Source organism: Canis aureus, chromosome 37, assembly GCF_053574225.1.
Source record: "Canis aureus isolate CA01 chromosome 37, VMU_Caureus_v.1.0, whole genome shotgun sequence".
In the NCBI taxonomy this organism is placed as follows: domain Eukaryota; kingdom Metazoa; phylum Chordata; class Mammalia; order Carnivora; family Canidae; genus Canis; species Canis aureus.
This window is the reverse complement of record NC_135647.1, coordinates 9,564,867-9,577,123: the sequence shown is the minus strand read 5'-3', so window position 1 is coordinate 9,577,123 and position 12,257 is coordinate 9,564,867. Positions and strand designations below refer to the sequence as shown.

General features: G+C 39.6%; 1 protein-coding gene across 1 annotated transcript in view; it reads left to right on the top strand.

Moving 5' to 3' along the window:
- RNF144B (ring finger protein 144B) overlaps positions 1–12,257 on the top strand; it is a 169,347-nt gene that overhangs the window by 21,928 nt on the left and 135,162 nt on the right. The gene's annotated exons all lie outside the window — the stretch shown is intronic.

Sequence of the window (12,257 nt, the reverse complement as noted above, 5' to 3'; positions counted from 1 at the left end):
AGTTTTGTTAATTTCACAGCTGTGCTAATGGATTGATAAAGAGTTTGAGGAATCTATGAAAAACAGCTCAGTTGTTTCCCTTCCTGTAGACAATGTTCTAGTTTGTTCATTTTTATTTATTATTATTTTTTGTGTCACAATTGAAAATAGTAGTAGCATATTTTTTGATCTCAGGGAGATACGATGATGGGAAGAGTTACTCAATGACTGTCATTCTTGATGGTTGTAAAATACATTTCTAAGAATGAGAGACTGCCTGAAAATGTATGCCAACTGAATTGCACGGAGCTCCTTATTTAAATTCAATGGCAAATAAAATTATCTTTATGTAAAACTCAATTTTTAAGAAAGCAGAGGTATGACATTTTGACTAGTGTTACCTATTTTGCATTCCTAAAACATCTCTCTTCTTTGCTTTCATCTGAATCTTAAATATGTAGCTCAGGGCATTAGACATCTTAGCTCAATGCACTTACCCAAAGAAATAAAAATAACACAAATACAAACATTACTCAGTCATAGGAATTCTTCTTGAACTTGAAATCTCATGTACAAAAGCACCATTCAGTGCTTTCAAAAGCTGGAGGAGACTGATTTTTAGCAGGCATAATCATGTGTCTTTGACTAGTCCTCTTACCTCATCTTAAACATTGGTTACTCATAATGAAGTGCAGTGTTAGAAAGGTGATCCAGTGTCTTCAGATTTCAGTTGACTCCAAGGAATGCCTAAACCCCCAAGGCCAAGCTAATGCACTGTAAGCTTTCTGTATGTTTGTGAACCACAATCTTGGGGTCTCTCCATAGGTATGAGAGGTATGCAGGGTGAGGCATTTTACTGACTCCTCTATGCCACCAGGCTCACTGCACTCAACTGAGCTAAGCCAGAATCCACATGTCACAACTTGGGTGGCTTAACTGGAGAGGAGCTCCTAGGAAAATGGATGGAATGCAGGAAGCAGAAGATGTCCTGAAATACATTCAGATTTGATGGTATGAGAGATATGTGCATTTTGCATGATTATTTTCAGTGGGACACTTGCTATTTAGACATTTTTTCTTAGCTTTCTAGAAGCTAGTACTTTTGTCTGCCTGATGGGTTAATGTAGTTATTTTCTCTAAACCGGATGGATGATATTAAGAAAAGAGAAGATGGATGTTAACTGAACTGACTTTGTTAATCACTTGACAATATATGTAAATCAGACCATCGTGCTGTCTGCCTTCAACTTATACAGCGATATATATCCACTACTCCTCAGTAAAATGGGGGAAAAAAAGGAATCCCCTAATAATTACATTACTCTGGATTTTCAGGTAATAGATCTCTGTGATTTCCCTTAGCTCACCAACTATGTACAAAGGGAATGAGCTGTATTCTTCTGGTACTTAGCATTTGACGTTAAGTGTGGATTGATTTCTCGTTCACACTTGACGTTTGTTTTACAACACATTTAAGTAACTATACCTACATAACCTAGGGGGATGTTGACAATAATAGGTTTGATATCTTTTTAAGAGATATTTATTTATTTATTTATTTATTTATTTATTTATTTATTTAAGAGAGAGAGAGAGCAAGCATGAGCAGGGGCAGAGGGAGAGGGAGAAGCAGACTTCCCGCTGAGCAGGAACCCTCCCGCCCCCTACGTGGGTCAATCCCAGGACCCCAGGATCATGACTGAGTGGAAGGCAGATGGGTAATCTGCTGAGCCACCCAGGCCCCCTGATAGGTTTGATATTTGGGAAAGAAAATGTTTGAGCTTATCAAAATGGAAGCAAATTAAAGAGCAATGAAGCAATAATTCTTGCATAAATGTTCTGTAACCTGTTTCTGTTGGGTTCTGAGGTCAAGAGTGAGCCATTTCTCCTGGGGGAGTGTTGGGTGCCCAGCCTGTGTCAGCTGCTACTGCTAAGTGTCAGTTATGTGGGGCCCCTGACCCCTTTCCACTTTCAGAACAAGAATAGAACTAATTGTAGCATCAGGATGCAATGCATTCCAAAATATATTTACTCTGAAGCAGTAATCTCTTCCACATCCTGCAGAGCCATCAAGGACATATTTTTTTTGTCCCTTAGAATTTTCTTGACATTGAATTTGAAATTCTAAACCTCAAATAATGCTGAAAAAAAAAACATAGTGCAAATAATCCAACTTGTATATCATTCAAATCTTTTAATAAAGAACTTTGTGAAACTATCCACATTCTTTAACAACGATGGAATTGTGCTGTGTTAACCTTCACTTAAAATAAGAAGACTAATTTTAGAGAGCATCTTTTGACAATGGCATTTGCCATGATGGCATTGAGTCTGCATCCACATCCAAGTGTTGGCTAAATTATAAATTGGCAAAGTTTGCACCTCTTTTCTTCACTGTCTTTTTTTTTTTTTTAAAGATTTTATTTATTTATTCATGAGAGACACAGAGAGGCAGAGACACAGGCAGAGGGAGCCTAATGTGGGACTCGATCCCGGGACTCCAGGATCACGACCTGAGCCGAAGGCAGATGCTCAACCACTGAGCCACCCAGGCGTCCCCATCGTCTTTGTTCTTTAAACTTTATCTCCTGTTCAGAAGCCCTCACTCTCATTGAAATAAATTCCCAGTATCGGACAAAGTTCCTCCTTTAACCATAGTAAACAACAAAAAAAGTCTGATCTTCAGAAGAAACATAAAACTAATACAAAAAGCATAATGAACCAATAATGATGAGCAGAAATAGGAAACCTCTAACTTTGCCCCTGGATTAACTGCATCAAACAATAGGGACGTATTTCTTTGTAGTTTATGCTAAGCCCAGAGCCAGAAGACCTGTGTCTGATGCTGGCTGAGTTTCTCTCTCAGCTCTTCATCCTTCTCAGCCTCCAATTTGTATCTACTCTTTTGTTATATCTGTGGTTGGATTACCATTTATTTCATTTTTATTTTTTTAAGTTTATTTTTCTTTTAGTAATCTCTTTGCCCAACGTGGGGCTTGAACTCATGACCCCGAGATCAAGCATTGCTTGCTCTTCCAATTGAGTCAGCCAGGCACCCCTGGATTACCTTTACTATATATTACTTGGATATATCTATACTTGGCCTACTCTTTATTTCTATTACTAATGATTCTACAAGATGGTGTGTACAGAGGTGTTCTCTCAAACATGAAGCCCTGGCCAAGTGTTCTCTTTAAAAAAATGATTTTTAACTCATGCAAGGAACTCTAAATAAGAAGTCATAAATCCTAACCTTTGAGACCTTGGGAAAGTCTTTTCACCATACCAGGCCTGCTTCCTTGTCCTAAAAAACTGCAGGTTGAATTAGAATATCCCTAAAGTCCTTTTCAACTTTAGGTGTTTTCCAATCCCGTGAAATAAAATTATTTGCAAAGAAAGTACTGTATGGCACCTGGTGTCAGGAACATGGAAGATGGTGTGAGTTTGGACCAGGAGGTAAGTAGTGGAATTAAAAAAATGGTGATTATGGGAGAATCGGGCTCCATCTTCTGAGAGGAGTGCAGATGGCAGTACAGAGCACGAGGTAGGAGAGTCTTGTGTGGCGGGACTTCTAGAAAATAGGGACATTTATTGGGACGGGTTTGTGGGTTTGGCCTGAAGGTTGCAGGGATACCTGGGAGCTGAGTGAATAGGATCCTTACACTTTTGAGGTGCTCAGGGGTTGAGCGTCTGCCTTCCCCTCAGGTCGTGATCCTGGGGTCCTGGGATCGAGTCCCACATCAGGGCTCCCTGCAGGAAGGCCGCTTCTCCATCTGCCTATGTCTCTGCCTCTCTCGGTGTCTCTCTTGAATAAAAAAATCTTTTTGTAAGAAAAGGATCATCACACTTTTGGGGGACAATGTTGCCAGGTGGGCAGGATCTAAGGCTGCAGGGAATCTGGTAGTGGGCACATGCAAGGGTGAAAGAGGCAGTGGCCCTGCTCCTAATACAACAGCAACTAGCCCCCTTCTCCCCTCCAATCCCCTGGACAGTGACAATGAGCCATTTAAAATGTGAACCAGAAGACTTCTCTCCGCTGCTTAAAATCCCTTCATGGCTCTCACTGTATTGAGGTTAATATACAAATTTCTTATCTTGGGCTTTCAGGTGCCCAGAGGAATTGTCACTTGCTTACCTCTCTAATGTGCCCTGGCCATTCACTCTGCCTCTTTCTTTCCAAATGGCAGCCCTACTGGTCAGCTTGAAGTGCAAGGTTTTCCTGCTCTGGGGCCTTAGCATGTGCTGACTCCCCCCTATTTTTCACAGGGTCAGCTTTGATTCTTTGGGAGCTTATCTTAAATGTTTCTCTAGACCAGTTTTCTCTGACTGCTTCCCATGTAGTCCTCTCTGCCCCTGGTCTCAGCCCCTTCTCTCTTTCCTTAGGACAACCACCTCCAATCCATAGTTGTGCCTTCTTATGGTGTCTGACGAAAGAACTCTTTGTCTAATGAATGAAGGAGGAGTTCACATTCCTTCTCCTCTTGTTCCTCTTCTCTTCTTACATCTTTATATATTTTTCCCTCCTTTTTTCAAAGTCCATATAGTTTACATACCTTTTTTTCTGAGAAGAAAAGTAGTACATATCCGTGTCAAAAAACCCCCACAAAGTGATACTTAGGTATAGAAAAAAGAACATGAAAATCCCTGAACTTCCATCACATGGGGAGAACAAGAGCTGATATTTTATTGTATCTACTTAAAAGCTACTTCTTAATTTTTAAAAAGAAGTGGAGAGCAGTACTTTTTTCCCCCCAAGATGTAACAAAACCACGTTGTTTGGCTAATTTGAAAGGCCTTCAATTAGTCAAAGCTGTGCATCCTTCCCAGAAACTGTTTCCTTCCGTTGACATTGGTGCTGTTCTTCTCTGCCTAGGAGTTAGGCTGACCCTGGCTTTTCTAAGCATAATATGGCATTTATCTTTGGTTAAAAAAAAAAAAAAAAAGGAACTGTTATTCTTGTCTTTCACTGCCAGTACTGCAGAGCCGGCATTTCAATGCCTTGGACTGTGTATTTGGAGAAGCTAACAGCTGCGTGGGCTATTTCCAATACTCTTTGAGATCCACCCAGGATGTGACCATGGGAATGCTTGTCATTTTTCTTGCAGTGGGGGGGGGATAGATGTAAAATTGGTGGGTGATATGCAGCGGTGAAAATTAGGTGAGAAATTCTTCAGCAGATTGTAGACTTGCCATCTGGTATCTGAAGAAAACTGCATTCCTCTTGGTGGCTCTCCGAATGCTCACCTGCCTGAACTTGGATGCTTTAGAGACACTGTTAATTATCAGTGTTTCCTGGAGAAACATATTCCTTTGTTTCTCTCGTGTGTGTGTGTGTGTGTGTGTGTGTGTGTGTGAACAGTGCCGTTGTGTAGTCTGTAAATTACCAACCAACAAGCAAACCAAATGAAAACTTTGATTTTTTCTCTTTAAAAAAAGAAAATCATTTGGATCAATGATTAGGGGACCATGGGCAAGTTCTTCCCTTCTTTGAAGTGTGGAAATACACAGCCGAATTGTGTTTCTAGTTGTTTATAGTCACCTCCAACTCAATCAATAAATGATTCTTTGACGCTCTCAGGATCTGACGAGGCTGAGAAATCCTTAGTATATTCTGGTAGGGCCAATTTCCTAGATTTTCTTAAAATCTTTTGCAACCCAAAGCCTAATAGAAATTAAAATTAGGGGCACCTGGGTCACTCGGTGGGTTATAAGCAGGGCCCTGGGCTCCAAGCCCCTAGTGGGGCTCCATGCTCAGTGGGGATTCTGCTAGAGTCTCTCTGCCCACCCTCCCCCCATGCAGGTGCTCTTTCAAAGAATAAATAAATACAAAATTATTTAAAAAGTTAAAATTAAATCTTTATTTCTATCCTTTTCATATCAAAATATTAAATTATTTGATATTCTAGGAACTTCTTTTGTTTTGGAAAGGATGTTTGAAATTAGAACTATGGTATTTCCCTTGGCTATAAATATTGAAAAACCTGTCACTATTAGATTTGGACTATTTGTTTTGTGTGAGGAGAGGGCAGGCAGGCAGTTAGCATATTTGTATTTGCCTAATTACTTCCTGTAAGAATGTATTTTATGTTTGGAAGGGTGGAGCTGATCCTGTCAGTGCCCTGCCCACTTCCTTTAAGACTTTATCATTTACTGTACTGGCCCGGGATGCCAGCTGCAGGTGTCTGGAAATGCTGAAGAATTAACCCCGACGCCCAGAAGCTCTGAACCAGCAGTTGATGGGAGTCAGGGTGGAGCCCCTTCGCTCCTTGGGTGGGATGAATGTGAGATCCGTGTTTTCTCTGAGTTTCCTGGTAGAAGTAAATTCTAGTCATGGCTTCACAATCCGTCTTTATCTTCCTCTTCTGTGGCTGCTCTGTCATCTTCTGTACCTCCCTAACCGACTGTTTGCAATCAAACCTTTGTCTCAAGTCCCACCTCATCCCCACTTTGAGGGACACTGCATCTGAATCGAACCTCTTGCCTTCAGGCAACATTTTACTCTCTTATCGTTGGTAGATAAGAAAAAAAAATCCTTGGCTTAATAAGTACTTTGTATATTTTCATTATCTGGTAGCACATTGTTAATTGTTCTGCTAAATAACGTCTTTATTGTTATTTTACTTTGTAAAGGGAGAGCTTTTGTTATCTAAAACAATTAAGACATCTAAGGCAATTAAAACACAATGAAAGCATCAGAAAAAGAAGTACACCATCCTAGTTTAAGAGTTTCCAGTCTATTGGGCAGCCCAGGTGGCTCAATGGTTTAGCGCTGCCTTTGGCCCAGGGCCTGATCCTGGAGACCTGGGATTGAGTCCCACGTTGGGCTCCCTGCTGGGCTCCCTGCGTGGAGCCTGCTTCTCCCTCTGCCTGTGTCTCTGCCTCTCTGTGTGTCTCTCATGAATAAACGAATGGAGTCTTTGGAAAATTAAAAAAAAAAAAGAGTTTCCAGTCTCTGTAGTGATACTTAAAGACAGAGTGGAATATGTACCAGCTAAAGATAATGACTAAATTTATAGTTAAACTTTTATTATTGCTTCTCATAGCATTTTCTGTACTATAGGATAGCCAGGGACTTATAAAGAATTTGTGATTTTAGGGGCACCCGGGTGGCTCAGTTGGTTGAGCATCTGCCTTCGCCTCAGGTCATGGCCCCAGGATCCTGGGATCAATCAAGTCGGGCTCCCTGCTCATTGGGGAGTCTGCTTCTCCCTCCCCCTCTGCCCTTCCCCCTGCTTGTGCTCTTGCACGCGTGCTCTCTCTCTCTTTCTCTCTCTCAAATGAATAAAGAAAGGAAATCTTTAAAAAAGAAAGAAAAGAATTTATAATTTTAGTGACAGTAAGGTCTGAGGTCAAATACCATTCAATTCACATTAATGGAAGAGCTCTACATTATAGTTTAGCCCTTTAGTGTTTGGGATACCACACAAAATACAAGATTTTGCAGAACTGAAGGTCATACATGCAGACATCACCAGCAAACTGGAAAGACATGGGGTAAATGACTCTCCTAGGTTCTTTGGGACAGTTAATTGCCTGGGTTTCCCCTTATAATCTGGGCTCCTAAATGTGCCAGCTGTGCTGAAAATGCACAGTCCTGGCCACGTGGGTGATGGGTTCAGAGGTCATAGTGGAGCCAAATTCTTGCTCACTGGCTGGAAGCACATTCTGTGTGGGCCAGTAGTGTGTCCAGTAATGTGGGGAGAAAAGCAGCAGAACATGGCGATTGGGGGTACAGGGCAAAAAAAGTTATAAAGTGATAGAGCACAGTGCCTGATACATAACAAGCTCTTGGTAAATGCTAGCTGTGTGTAGGGTAATCTATTGTTCAAACCAGTGCAATTTCAAAAATGAAAGGGGTGCTAAAATGATACCTATTATATAATTTATATATGTTTTATATAGTTTAGAAGTTATTTAGATGTTGACTGATGAATTAGTTTTATCTGGATAGGCCTTTGGAATAGGTCTATTTACAGACTTTTGAATGCAATTCTTTCCAAAAAACTAAAAATAAATACCTGTATTAAAGCAAAATAAAAAAAAAATCAAACCTTCATATTATTTGAACGTGAAAAATAAGTGGAATGATTATTCTTGTTACATTTTCACCTACTTTATGAGTTTTTAGTCCTATTTGGCTCTAATGTGCAGGTCCTGGCATTTTTCTGAAGAATGATCTTTTTTACTGGTATTGATGTATTATGTTTAATTATTCCTAATGTCTGCAACATTTCTTGAAATACTTTATGTTAATAAAGTTGAAATTGTTGGAGCGCATAGGGGGCTCAGTTGGTTCAGTGTCTGACTCGATTTCAGCTTAGATCATGATTTCAGGTCGTGAGATCAAGCCTCACGTTGGGCTCCACACTGGGCATGAAGCCTGCTTAAGATTCTCTCTCTCCCTCTCCCTTTCCCCACCCCCTGCCTATCCTTGCTTATGTGTGCTCTCTCTCTCTCTCTCTCTAAAATAAAATTTTTAAAAAAGTTGAAATTGTTGACACTTTCAATTGACTCTTGTCTGTAAACCATAATATTTTTACTTAAGAAACATAATCTCTTGATACACCAGGCTTGCTTAGTCAGAGGAGTGTGTGACTCCTAAACTTGGGGTTGTAGGTTTGAGCCCCACAATGGGTGTAGAGATTACTTAAAAATAAAATCTTAAAAAAAAAAAAAAAACCACCTCTCTACAAGAACTGAGTTACCAGGTAAAAACTAAATGAAATCTGCTAAATGGAAAGTATTCTCAATCGTATATTTTTGTGTTGCAATTTATAAGTAATCAGATAAAATATGATTTTGATACTGATTTTTTTGCCTCCATTTGGAAGTACCTTTTTTTTTTTTTTTAAAGATTTTATTTATTAGAGAGAGAGAGAGAGAGAGCACAGGCAGGGAGAGGGGCAAAGGGAGAGACAGACTCCCCCCCTGAGCAGGGAGCCTGATGGGGGGGCTCTCCATCTCATGACCCTGGGATCATGACCTGTGCCTATGGAAGTCTTATAACTGACTGAGCCACCTAGGTGCCCCGAAGTACCTTTTTTTAAAAATTAAGTTTTTAATTTTAATTCCTATACAGTTAATATATAGTGTTATATTACTTTCAGGTGTACAATATGGTGGTTCAACAGTTCTATAAATTACTCAATGCTCATCCTGATAAGTATATTCTTAATCCCTTTCACCTTTTCACCCATCCCCCCCCCACCTCCCTGGAGTACATTTTCTTGACAAATACTTCAAGAAGACAAAATCATCAAATAAGTTATGGCCAGATATGATTCTTTTGATGTTTCCCCAAACTGAGAATGCTACAAAATCATAGGCCCTCTTGATTTTGACCCATTCCAGTGAGTATTATAAAAGTTTCTCTCCACAAGTGGATTTACTCTAAAGAGCAATGATGAAATTGTAGAATTAAGTCTTTGAATGCTCATCATTTAATTTATTCACTTCTGTGCGAGGGTTGAGATGTTTCAATGTCTTCCTTTTTGCTGGTTTTGTTTAATAATTGTAATTCTCCAAAGCCTTAGGAAGCTGAAGAATTTGGGTACTCCTTGAATTCCTTGATTAGAATTTCTGATATTGAGCAAAATGTACTCCAAATCTAGAGGGTTCATTTCCAAAAAAACTCAATACCATCGGGAGGATGCAGATTGATTTACTGAAACGTTCCACTTGATAATGGGAGCAAAGAGAGAAGTCTCATACTGCCACGCTGACGTGGATTGTTTTTTCCCCCACTTTAACTGAGGAATGATCAACATACATCACTGTATAAATTTAAGGCATAGGGGTTGATGGTTTGATTTACATATATTGTGAATTGATCACCGTAGGTTCAGCTAACATCCATCTTCCTATATAGGTACAATAAAAATAAAGGAAAAGGAAAAAAATCCTTTGATGAGAACTCCTAGAATTTATTCTCTGAACAACTTCTCTGTATGCCATACAGCAGTGTTAGCTAAGTCATCATGTTGTACATTCCATCCCTAGTGCTTGTTTATCTTATAACTGGAACTTTGTACCTTTTATGGCTTTCTTCAAAATTTTCCTCCTCCTGCCACTTGCATCTGGTAACTACAGGTCTGGTCTCTCTTCTATGAGCTTGTTTGCTTTCTCTCTCTCTCTCTCTCTCTCTCTCTCTCTGTCTCTCCCTCTCCCCTCTCTCCTTCCTTCTTTCTTTTCTTCCTTCCTTCCTTTCTTCCTTCCTTCCTTCCTTCCTTCCTTCCTTCCTTCCTTCCTTCCTTCCTTCCCTTCTCCCTCCTTCCCTCCCTTCTTCCCACACATAAGTGATATCATATGCTATTTCTTTTCTCTGTCTTATTTCACTTAACATAATGCCCTCAAGGTCTGTACATGTTTTCACAAATGGCAGGATCTCATTTTTTTTTAAATGGCTGAATAATATTTCACTGTACATCCATAACGTAGCTTCTTTATTCATCCATCCCCTGGTGGATGCTTAGGTTGTTTTCACGTCTTGTCTCTTGTAAATAATGCTGCTATGAACATGGGGGTGCAGATACCTTTTCCAGGTAGTGTTTTCATTTCCTTTGAATATATTCCCAGAAGTGGAATTGCTGGGTCATATGGTAGTGGGTTTTTTTATTTGTTTGTTTTTAATTTGACATCTGCTTCATCACAAAAATTATGTAGTTTAATTACTTGGCATATTTAAAATTTGTAAATTTTGACAAATATAGCTTCTGTTTGCAACTTCTTTGGGTGAAATTATGGGTTACATTTACACTATAACCAATTCCAATTATAATTCTACTTCATATCCTTTATATTTTTTATTTTTATTTTTTTATATCCTTTTTAAAAATTATTTAATTGTGTATTTATTTATTTTAGAGAGAGAACACACAACTACATGTGAGGAGGGGGGGACTGAGGAGGGAAGGGTGGGGACAAGTCCACTCCACACTGAGCATGGAGCCCAATGCCAGGTTCTATCCCATGACCCCGAGATCATGACCTGAGTTGAAATCAAGAGTTGGATGCTTAACTGACTGAGCCACCCAAGTACCCCAATTCTACTCCATGTTGTAATTTTAAAATGAGATATCTGAATTTAGTAAGGTATTGATTTTTACCATGGACACCTGCTGTACTAAAATTATATTATCACTTTAAAAATACTTTTTAAAAGTTTTATTTTTAAAAAATGTATTTATTTTAGAGAGAGTGTGTTTGGGGGAGGGGCAGAGGGACAGGGAGAAAGAGAATCCCAAGCTGACTGTCTGCTGAGCACAGACCCCAACTTGGGGCTTCATCCTACTACCCTGAGATCATGACCTGAGCCAGAGTCAGGAGTTAAGCACTCAATTGACTGAGTCACCCAGGTGCCCCCAAAACACTTTTATTTTTAATGTTGAACTTTTAAAATAAATTTACAGGAGAGTCCCAATAATGTCAGAGGTTTCATCTCAAACAGACTAGATTTCCAAAAGCTTAACTTTGATTTCATGACAAAGAATTCAAACCATTACTGGAATTAATTGATCTTTCTAGCTGAAGCTGCCCTGATAACACTGATAGAAAGTTAGCAACATTGAACAATTTTAAAATTCTCCTGTTTTCACTATCAACATGTTACAGCTTTTGCTTCATTTTTGTACATGAACGCAAAAACTTGAAATAAAAAATTGGCAAAGTCGATTTAGAAGAACAGTCACTGGATCCAAATGTGATGTAAGCATTTTGTATAGCTGCATGTGATAAATCATAAGCTACAAAACAGGGTTCTTAAGATAGCTAGTGACCTTTTTTTGAGAGAGGGAGAGAGAGAGAGGGCGCAAAATGCACACGCAAAGGCAGGGAGAGGCAGAGGGAGACGGAGAATCTTAGGCAGACTCCATGCCCAGTGCAGAGCCTGATGTGCTTGGCGCTCCATCTCATGACCCTGAGATCATGAGTCAAAACCAAGAGTCAGATGCTTAACCCACTGAACCACCCAGGCGCCCCTAGATTGCTAGTAAATTTTGATGTCCATTATAATGCTACTTCAGCAGGTTTGTGTTTTGGGATTTTCCCTGAGTTATGGATTGCATTTTGTCCCTACGGCTGTGTGGGGTGGCAAATGATGACATTTTGTGCAATTTCACATTCATCATTAACTTACTTGGGAATTAGAAATTCAGCACACAATATTTTACTGTATATAGGCTTTCATTTCTGAGCTTATTGCTGCTGGAAGGGCTTATTGCAAGATTAAAAAGCATCCATCAGGGATCCCTGGGTGGCACAGTGGTTTAGTGCCTGCCTTT